Source organism: Rousettus aegyptiacus, unplaced genomic scaffold (assembly GCF_014176215.1).
Source record: "Rousettus aegyptiacus isolate mRouAeg1 unplaced genomic scaffold, mRouAeg1.p scaffold_m13_p_7, whole genome shotgun sequence".
Lineage (NCBI taxonomy): Eukaryota > Metazoa > Chordata > Mammalia > Chiroptera > Pteropodidae > Rousettus > Rousettus aegyptiacus.
Window position 1 is genome coordinate 10,565,895 of NW_023416310.1, and position 12,024 is coordinate 10,577,918.

Below are 12,024 nucleotides of genomic sequence, written 5' to 3' on the forward strand. Positions count from 1 at the left end.
TGCCTTGACTATAGAGTTTGGCAGAAATGAGGTTATATGACTAAAAGCCAAGTCACGAAAAAGGCCGTTTACTTCTGACAGGTTGTCTTGGGATACTTTCTCTTGCAACCCAGCCATCATGCCATAAAGAAACACAAGCAGAGTGTGGAGAAGCTCACAAGGCCCCTGGCCCACAGCCCTGACTGAGCTCCCAGTCGACAGCCAGCACTATCTTGCCAGCTATGGGGGTGAGTGAACCATTTTAAAAATGGGTCCTTTATTTTTTCCGGCTGTTGAGATATAATTGACAACTACAAATTGTGTATATTTAAGGTGTACACCATGATATTTGATATACGTATACATTGTGAAGTGATGATCACAATCAAGTTAGTTATCCGTCACCTTCAAAGGGATGCCTGCATCCTGTGTTCGCTGTGGCATTACTCACAATAGCAAGATATGAGAAAAACCTAAGTATTCATCTATGGATGAATGGATAAAGAAAGTATGGTATAGGCATACCTCAAAGAAATTGCAGGTTTGGTTCCCAACCACCACAATATAGCAAGTTGTAATCTTTTTGCTGGTGTAGGGCCTTGTCTTCAATTTGTAAAAAAAAAAAAAAAAGGCAACATCTGTGAACCACAATGAAGTGAAATTGCAATAAAATGAGGTGTGCCTGTGTCACCATGGAATATTATTCAGTCTTAAGAAAGAAAATTCTGCCATTTACAACAATATGATAGACATGGAGGGCATCATATTAAATGAAAGCCAGACACAAAAAGACAGATACTAAATAATCTCACTTATATGTGGAATCTAAAACTGTCAGACTCGTGAAACAGAGAGTAGAATGGTGGGGAAAGAATCATCAAAGGGTACAGAATTTCAATTGTGCAGAATGAATAAACTCCAAAGATCTATGTGCATTGTGGTGGCTATAGTTAATAATACTGCAGTATACACTTGAGACTTGCTAAGAGAGTTGATGTAAGTATTCTCACCGCGCACACACGCACACACACACGCACACACACAAAATCAAAACTGGGTCAAGCAGCCCCGGATATAAAGAGGGAAGAAGCCATCCCTGCCAAGCTCCGCACAGATGGCAGATTTGTGAGCACAACAAGCCATTAAGTTTTGGGGGTGGTTTGTGAAGCAGTTATAGGGACTGATATAATCCGATGTATTTTATCCTTTACTGTTTATTTTTATGTGCGAATGTTGTTCTTAAGGTAATTCCTATATCAAGACCATAAAGGTGTATGCATCTATCTTTTCATCTGAAAGTTTTAAAGTTCTGCTGTCAACCTTTTGGTTTATCTGAGATTTGTATATTATACTGTTAAATATGGCTCTAATTTTTTTTCCCATATAAAGAGTTTTTCTAACACAATTTATTGGCAAGTCTATCCACTTAGATTTTAATGCTGCCTCTGTCCTATGTGCATTTCCATATATTCGTGAGTCGATTTCTATATTTCTTATACTTTTCCTTAGTTTGTTTGCTTATTTCTATGTCAATATCATATTGTCTCATTAGTTGTTGCTGTAGAGTCAGTCTTTACATCTGTGGGAACATATTTCCCTATTTGGTCTTTACTCACATGGTCATGACAATTTTTGGCCTTTTGCTCTTCAGTATACATTTTAATTTTAGCTTGTCAAATTCTATAAAATATTTTGTTGATAATATTTATAGGTTTATTAAGAGATAATTGACTATTCCTCTTATAAATTTATTATAGATGACAAAAGGAAGGTCATACTGATTTATAGAATAGAATACATAAGTCAGACATATATTTACATATATGTAAAAATTACACATTCTAATTGTCATTGGTATAGAAGAGTGCATTTGTCTTTTTATTTATGTATACTTTACATGCAATAAAATACACCCATCTTAAGAATGCAGTTTGTTGAGCTCTAGCAAATGTATACATACCTCTAACACCCATGTTGATTAGAATAGTACCCTCGTTCTAGAAAGTTTCTTCTTGCCTCTTTCTAAGCAGTTCATTCCCACCAAAAGCAGTTATAGTTCTGCCATCACCATAGAATAGTATAATATACTCCTAATCTTCAAGGAAAGGGAATAGTTCTATATATATATATATATATATATATATATATTTTTTTTTTTTAGAGTCTAGTTTTCTTTGGTCATTATAGCTTCTGTGAGATTCATCCACGTTGTTGCCCATAATGATGGATTTTTCCACTTAATTAGTGAAAAATATTACATGGTATAAATATACCACAATGTACCCATCTTCCTGATGTTGGGCATTTGGATTATTTCTAATTTTTTACTATTATAAATAAAGTTACTAAGAAAAATCTCACACGCATCTTTCTGTGGACACATGTTTTCATTTCTCTTGAGTAAATGCATGGAGTGAAATTGCTGGGCCGTAGGGCAGATGTTTATTTAACCTTTTAAGAAACTTCCAGACTATATTTTCCAAGATGGTTTTGCATTTAAACTCCCACCAGTGATGCATGAGAACTTTAGTTACTCTGCATCCTCACCAACACTTGTGTTGTTGATCTTTTAATTTTCACCCTTTTAGTGAGTATGTAGTAGTATCTATAGTTTTAATTTCTATTTTTTTTAATTACTAGCCACGTTGAATATCTTTTCATGTGCTTATGTCTTCACCATCCATATGTCTTGTTCTATTAAGTGTCTCTTCTAATGTTTGTCTACTTTTAAACTTTGGGTTGTTTGTCTTCTTGTTCTGGAATTGTAGGATTTTTGAAAATATTTTCTGGATATCATTTATTCCAATAATTTGTCATTTTGGGTTTTTTTTTTCCCCTGATGTTTTTCAAAGAGCAAATCTTCAGCCGTTGATGAAATTCAAGTTTATCATTTTTTCTTTTATCTCTGAGACTTTGCACGCTACCTGAGGAATTTTTTTTAATAGACTTTATTTTTTTAGAGCAGTTTTAGGTTCCCAGCAAAATTGAGAGTAAGGCATGGGGAGTTCACATATACCCACCATCCCCACGCATACCTAGCTTTCTCCAGTCAACACCTCCCCCTGGAATGGTGCATTTGTTACAGCTCATAAGCTTTCACTGACATATAATCATGCAAAGTCCGTAGTTTGCATCAGGGTTCACTTTCGGTGTTGTACATTCTGTGGGTTGGGACAATTGTATGTAGAATGACATGTATCCACTATTGGAACATCGCACAGAGCTGTATCACTGTATGTAAGGAAACATCGCCTACCTCAACATTATCAATACTTTTTCCCGTATTTTCTTAATTAATTTGTAAAGTTTGAGCCTTACATTTAGGTCTGTGATCTATTTCAGGTTATTTATTGTGTATGCAGTGAAGTGAGAGTCAATGTTCATATTTGTTCCAAATAAATATGCGGTTTTTCAAGAACCATTTGTTGGAAAGTTTGTCTTTTCAGATTGAATTACCTTGGCACCTTTGGCAAAAATCCGTTGAGCATATACGTGTGAATATATTTCTGGGCTCTGTATTCTATTCTATAGATCTATATTTTAATCCTTATGCTGCTGACACACTATCTTGATGCTTGTTACTTTATGATAAGTCCTGATATAACATAATGTCAGTCTTCCAACCTTGTTCTTCTTTTGAAAACTCGTTTTGGTTATCTTAAGTCCTTTATATTTTGATGTAGCTTTAAGAATCAGCTTGTCAATTTCTGTTTCCACCATAATCTGAAACCAGATTTTTCAAATGTTTGGTCTAGTTTTGTGTTTGAATATAGTGAAAGCGAAAGTTATGTACTCTCCCCAGAACGAAGGTGTGAAGGTTAAATTTTATGCATCAACTTGGCTAGATGACAGTGCCCAGTTGTTTGGCGTAACACTAGTTTAGATATTGTTCTAAAGATATTTTGCGACTAACACCTACAATCAGAAGACTTTAAGTAAAGGAATTGAGCCTCAGTAATATGAGTGGGATTTATTCAATTAGTTGAAGATCTTAAGAGCAAAAATTGAAATTTTCCAAGGAAGAAAGCTGCCTCGAGACTTTAACATAGAAATCCTATCTGAATTCCACACTCCTGGTCTGTCCTACAGCTATCAGCCTTCAGAACCCTAACTGATACAGAAGGGCAAAACAAACAAACGCATGGAAAACAACTTTTATTTTGTAGTTATTTACGTCTCATAGTAACATTTTCCATTGATTTTCTATTAAATATGGTATAAGTCTGAGAGAAGGGAAAAAATAATGCTTTTTTTTTTTTTTGCAAGAGAAAAGTGGGAAAACTTCATGGAAACTCCCAGAAAGGGCAGCTCCTCAGTATAGGAAGCTCTAGTGAGAATACAGCCTCTTGGCAGTGTGCATTTTACTAAGCATTTTCACATGACTAATCATGCCTTCTTTTAATGTACCCATGCCAACTCTGTGAGAGGCTTTGGTGCTCGGAACACAGATGTCCTCAAAGAACTCGCGATTTAGTGAGACAGTCACGCACACAGCGGCGTGAAATGAGTGGTGTGACAGGGCCAAGTAAAGGTCACCGTGGGAACATTTAAGAGGCATGGATGCCCTTTAACCAAGCGCACGAGGTGTGTTATTAGCGGTAGGAGCTGTTCAAGAGAGCAAGGATCTGAGATGATGGAGGGAAGCCTCAGCTTCTTCCTTGCCCATGGCTGACAGGGCCAGGCCTTACAAGTGTCCCAGAGCTCTCTGAGGACAAGCCATATGTCAGGGGAACCCTTTGCATTCTCACTTCTCCAGTGTAGAATCTTCTTGACTGTGAAGAAATCCCAAGGGATCTATTCCCCTTGACAACATACCACCCCCTGCTTATGCGCGCACATGCATAAAAGCCCATGCCTGCATACATACGTAAAAATTTTACATAGCAGAGCTGCCACAACCACAGAATTCTACTGGGGAAAAATCTCATGATTAGGATCTCAATATCTACGTTCCCCCCTGACAGCCATCCCACACAGGTTAATGATGAGGCTTTGGAGTCTGTATCTAGGGACACGATGTGTGCTTTGAGAGCTGTGCTGGTGCGTGAATCATTATTCAAAAAAGAAAGCGAAAACTCAAACCAGGTGTTGTATTCCTAAGACCTCTGAATCAATTTCAAACTGGCCTGTCATCCTTGATGTAAGTATGATATCCATCTTCAACAAAATTTTATAAGCAAGAAGTGGGCTTTCATGGGGCCTCCAGTGGCACGCAGCGTTTCTGAATTTCTCATCTTTAAATTATTGAGAAGTGGCAATGAAGAGCATGAAGGGTATCTATTACTTCCAGGCCCAGATGCGTGAAGGGTATAGAAAAGCAAATAGCCATCACGTACGTGGGCTGTAGGGGAACAGTGTACCATCCCGGGCTAAGACAGAGCAAGAAGGCCTGGGGTTTGGAGAATGATGTACACCTGCGAACCCATCACCACAATCTCTACTGATCTTCAAACTCATCAAGTTGTATACACTAAATATGTACAATTTTTGGATGTCAATCATACTTCAATAAAATGATTTTAAACAAAAGAAAATAAGACATAGGGAAGTTCACCAAAAGGATTGAGTGTATTGGGGATTTCGATAATGGACCATGAGTTCTGGAGGAACTAGTGCAAGGGAATTAGAAGGAATGGAAGATGGGGTCTGGTTAGAGGATTTTAAAGAGCCACACAGAGTTGAGAGATGGCCCTGCGATTTTTGGTTATTTACCCAGTTGCTCAGTTCAAGTCTTGGAAATATCTCATCCGTCCGCAAATGTTGTTGGTTCTAACTTTAACATGGCTGTCAAGTCTCACATCTTATCACTTCCACTACTACCAGCGCGCTCTAAGATGTGTTTTCTTACTGGCTGCTCTTCTACCACTCCCGCTTCCCGGCTTTTCTACACAGCAGCCAGAGTGAGCTTTTTAAGAAACATAACGAGATCATGTCCTTCTCTTGCTCAGAAGTCTCGAGGGGATTCTCATCAAGCGTAGAACAAGTTCAAATCCTCACCGAGATGTATGGAGACTCAGGCACTCTGGCCCGTGACACTTCCCCAGCCTCAGCGATCAGTCTCTTTGCTTCACGCTGCTGTCTGCCATCTCAGGCGCTGAGCATGAGCTCGTCTTAGGGCCTTTTCCCCTTACTATCCCTTCTACTTGCAGTGCTCTTCCTCCAGATACTCTTGAGGCTCCCTCCCTTATTTTGTTGGATTTGTTCAAATGCCATCCTATCTGAGAGACCGTCTATGACCATCTTGACTAAAATAGCATCTCCTTACCATTCTCTATCTCTTTGTCTGCTTGTTCTTCGCAGCACTTTACATGACATAGCGCTATATCGCATACTTGCCTGTTACTATCTGTTGCCTGACTTTCCTCCTGAAAAGTTCAGCGTGGAGTCTGGTCACTGCTGAATTCTCCTGAAATAAATATTTCTTGAAAAAATGAATGGGTGATTGAACCTATATATGATAGTGTTTCCTAATATTTATATTTTAATTCCATTTGCCTCTTCCGTCATGTTAGAGAGCTCTGTATGACTTCTTGTTATTTCTTTCCTGGAGAGATTTTTTTCTTCTTTTATTTATTTGACTGAGATTCAAGTTCATCTATTATTTGACATCATCCTGTATATGAATTTTTATCTTTCATTGCTCCCCAACCAGTGGCTACTGCTCCTATATTATTTTTGTTTATTTTTGCCGCTAGAACTTTGCATGTCTGTATCCCTACTTATCTTTTCCTAAAGCTGTGTAGAGCTCAAAGGCTGTACCATAAAACTTGTCCCTTGGTCATGTACTTTATGATATTTGTTTCAGATAAAAAAAAAATAGGCAATGGGAAGATTATTGGATACTTTGGGAGAATTTGAACATGTGAGAAATGTCAGAAGCCTCAGAATTTTAGTACCCAAGACTCGTCTATCTGGTAGGATTTTTAACTATGTGGGGTGCAGGTTTTTTGAGGTAGGTTTTCCCAGAATAGAGATCACCTGTATTCAGTTTGTATTTTAGAGATTTTCTCCCAGCTTGCTCAATTTGGATGCTTACTAGACAGGGGAGGACAAAAGGATTACAGAGTAGGTCTCACTTCAGACCATAAAGAACTGCAAAAAACCCCAGCATTGTTCCCCTAGATATTGGCAACATTTCCCGTAAGCCTCATTTTTTTCTAGAAGGATTTAGCAAGCCGATTAGATCTTATTTTAACTTTTGCCTTATGTAAATCGATAAGAAGTCTATAATCTAACTATCATCACTGTTATGATCATCTGTACCTGAAAATATAGATCATTATGACCCCACTCTGGTGGGGAAGAATTCTATCCAGTAGGCAGGTCACAATTTTTTTAATTATTAGGGGACCTGTCTTCAGTGAGGTGTCATATTTTAACAAAGCTATAATCTGGTAACCTGAAACAAATGTCAATGCAGAATTAATTTATTTTATAATTAATGTTCAATCCTTGGTGTCAAATGGATATAATAATTTAATAGTAATAATTAGACTTTATTGTGATTAACTTAAGTAAAGAATACATTCAGAGCTATACAATGTAGTGGCGGGAGTTGATTTTTGATCTATGTATTCTTTAGAAGACTACTGTAAAAATGTCAGTTTAGGCCAAAATAGCCTATAAAGTTATTTCCAATTTAATACAAGTTACAAATTTAAAAAATATTGACAAATTGATTTTTGCTTTTATCTGGAAGAAAAAAATGAAAACTAGTGGCCAGAAAATTTTGGGGAAAAATTGGGTGGATATGCCTTACTAGATATCACAGTATGTTATAAAGTAAATGTAATAGGAATAATGTGATATTGGCAAAAAAAAAATGGGTAGGTAGATAAATGAAAGAGAAGAGAAAATGTAGAGCCTAGTTTATATTAGAATTTTATATATTATGAAATCAGCACTTCTAACCAATGAAGAAAACCTTAATTATTTAGTCAGTGATCTGGGAGCATGGGCCTGAATTAGCAAGAAATTTAAGTTGAATCTCTATCTCACATTTTACACATTAAAACAGTCTAGCTGGATTAAAGATTAAATTTTTTTAAACAATCAAATGTATTATTAGAAGAAAATTTCCTTCTAAAGGAAAAGTCTTTTCATTGTTTGGCACCACAACCAGAAACTACAGGGTAAAAGAATACAAACATGACTTCATAAAGTTTAGAATTTCTATATGACAAACTATAATGTTCATTTATTTTTTCAGTCAACCGATGTATATTGTGTAGCCACTGCATACAAGGTACAAACGGGAATAATATGTAGTTAATATGGCATACAGGGAGTTAAAATTTTAAACGTACAATGAATTCTTACAGATCAATAGAAGAAAGATGAACAACTTGAGAGAAAACGGGCAAAATACATGTAAGGGTAATTTATCAAAGTACAAAAAGCCGATAAACAAATTAAAAAATAAAAAGCTCTGTAATCAAAGATGTAATTTAAAATAACAATGAGATATAGCTTTTCATTTATTATATTAATAAAGATTTAAAGGCTTGATAATATCCACCATTGGTTAGGGTATAAACAAATAGGCATCTCAACTTCCTTTGTGAAAATATAAATTGTACGACGTTTGGAGGGCAATTTGGCAACGTTTAATATGTTTAAAATGTGCATAACTTTTCACCCAGCAATTCTATTTCTAGAAATGAATTCTAAGGAAATAACTGCACAAGTGTGCAGAGATTTATGCAAAAGACTTTGATTCGTAGCCGTGCTTATACAGTAGCCCCCACCCCTTACCCATGGGATGTGTTCCAAACGCCCAGTGGATGCTCAGTACTGAACCCTAGATGAATCCGTGTTTTATCCTGTGCATACCTATCTGTGGTAAAGTTTACAAATTATGCACAATAAGAGATTAACGATAACTAATAATAAGATAGAACAATTATAACAATCTCTCTGTCTCTGTCTCTCTCTCTCTCTCTCTCTCTCTCTCTCTCTCTCTCTCTCTCACAATCTCTCAAACAGAAAGGGTTACTAATTGGCTAATGGGCAGGTAGTATAGACAGCATGGATTTGCTGGACAAAGGGATGATTCCTGTCCTGGGCAGGATAGGGTAGGACAGCATAAGATTTCATCATGGTACTCAAGAATGGCATGCAATTTAAAACTTATGAATGTTTATTTCCAGAACTTTCCATTTAATATTTTTAGATCATGGTTGACCATGGGTAACTAAAACCATAGAAAGTGAAACCATGGATAACGGGGGACTACTATACTAACTAAATGTGGAAATCACCTAAACATCTGTCTGTAAGGATTCATTAAATAAAATGTGTTATACCTGTACAAGGAAATTCTGTGAAACTGTCCAAAAATAAGGTAATTACTTGTGTAACTACATGGAAACATGCTCACAATATATTGTTACATTAAGAAAGTTTTATAGTACGTAAAGCATGACTCCATTTTTAAAGTATATATTTGTAGGTATTCAAAACTATATATGTACATAGTAATACATAGAAGCAGCGTAAAAATATTAATCATCTCTGAGCAATGAGATTTCAGGAGATTTATATTTATTTTTTTATATGTCGGTATCTTTGGGATGTTTTAAAATAAGGAACGAGTCTTGCTTATTTTAATTATTATATTTTATTATAATAAGGGATAGTCTCATTTGAAAAAATTAAATCACAAAACTATAAAAATAATCTCTATATATTACTTTATAGTCACAACTCTCTTCTGCATACACTTTCCCTGAAGAATAATAGGATCTTTAGTTCCAGCTTTTTGTTGCGCTGAGAAATTTGCTTTGTCAGTTCTCAGCGATCATTTTGCTGAGCATTTCCGTAGAGCTAGACCCTGAGAATCATAGAGAGGACTAAGATATGATGCCCAACCCTCAGGAGCTTGACATCTTATAACGTGGTCAGTTTGAGGGAGTAAGAAGAGCTGTTAGCTGGAGGACACTGGTCAATTCACCTACAGGGTCCTTAAGAAATGTTCTTGAAGGCATCCTAAAGATTAATAAAAAGATGCACAACAGTGGCTCCTGAGTTTAGCCCACCGCCTGTGTTTGGTCATCTTGATCTAGGAGCATGCCCTCCTTTCATGGACGGACCAGTTAGGTGACATTTCCTTGAAGGCACTGATTGCTTAGTGGCTCATTGGATCTGTATGTTCAGATCCTCACCTCTGGTATCACCTCATTCTTTGGCTCCCTCATTCTTTAAAAAATGAAAAGTTGCCTTAAAAACATAGGGTAGTGGCAGGCCCATTTGTTGGGCCCATAGGAAAGTGGACACTTTATCTGAGCATCAGTTTGCTCTAGTGATAAGTTAGTTTAGGTTCTGGGAAGATTGACAGAGTTCTGGTTTTCAAACCCAGGAACTCACCTGCCTCATTTCTTTATTGGATAATATAAAGTTCATCTGGCTTCCTGTGATAAGCAGCGCCTTTCATGCTGTGGTCTAAGATAGAGCCCTGACATTACTTGTTAGAACTCATATCAGTAAGAGTATAAATGTGTCAATGCAGAGAGACAGGATTACACATGGGATCTGTTCTCTTGGGTCTCCCTGTATTCTGTGGGGAAGAGAAGGTAAGCCATTCACACAGATAACCAGGTGTGTGGTACAGAATGTGAAGAGCGAGTTGGGGCCTATGGAGGCTCAGAAGGAGAGTTATGTCCCATTACAAACACACAGGATGCTTAAAGGAACAGGGAGCATATAGGATGTGTGAAATCTCAGTGAACAGGAGTAATAGGGAAAATGTAAAGACCCTAGATGTCTCCTTCCAGTAAGAATCAGGTGGCCTCTGGGATGCATTCTTGGAGTACTTGAGATGTATGTGTTACTAGAAGCTACCTGCAAACACATGATTGTTCTGTGAAGCCTTTTTTGGGCAGAGGAACATGAGGTGGAGGTGGTGTGTAGAACCTGAGAGGTATACATTATTGGGGTCTGAAAGATAGTTAGGTTTATGATGCCTCTTTGTCAACAGTAACAAGAGAAGACCATAGCATTTTCAGCGACCTTCAACAGGAAATGAGAAACAAGGTCCTCGACTGAGAAATCTGAGATTCTAATAGAATCTTTGCCACACATGATTCAAATACTTTTTCTCAAACTATGACCTTGAATGCGATGAATGGCATTCGTTTATATCCTGTCCGCTGTTTAATGTGCGATCGAAGTGTATCTTCCATGATGTCTTCATCGACTCCCCACAGAAGTGATGTGCTCATTCTGTGAGTGCCTGTAGCTTCTCATATCTCTTTCATGTATAGCATTAATTATATTCTGCCCTGTGGTCTCTTGATGATTGTATGTGTTCCCTGTCCCCTAATAAAATGTTAGCTCTGTGGTCCCATCACGTAGCAAGCACCGTCCTTAGAAGCATATTAACTATGCAGTTTGTTGAGTAAGTAATGAATGGATGAGTGTTCAGACAGATTTTTGTCTAGATCAGTCGTCCGCATTACTATCTCTGAAGGAGTGTTTGGGAAATTTATGGGGGCGCTTTTGGTTATCAGAATGATTGAGGGGAATTGCTGACATATACAGGTATGCTGGACGTCCTGCAGTTTGTGGCATGGTCCTGCGCAAGGAATGACCCTGTGTCACTCACGATTGTTGAATGACACATCAAATATTCAGGAAAGTGAAAAACATGCTCGTAATTATTTGAACCTAGAAGTGAACTCCATTCTATATATAAACACAAAGTTTATTTTTGCACCATTTTACTCTACATTGAATTTTCCAGGAATGCAACCATTGTGTACATTGAGAGAACATCATATTCTTTTTTCGTTTAAAATTTTACCAACTATTGAATCACTATTTGGAAAATTCCATCACTTGACAGCAGCGCCACTTATAACAACTAAATCTGCATAGATTTGGATTTGTACAAATAAATACACCTGCATAGATTTGTATTTTCGTGGTTTCATTCATGGGGCAGCCATCTAACTACTTTACATTTTCTTGGATAGGCCTGCTCAAGCATTCATGTATTGAAATATGCGCTATTTTTATTATAAATTACTTTCTTTTTATTTCTATTTT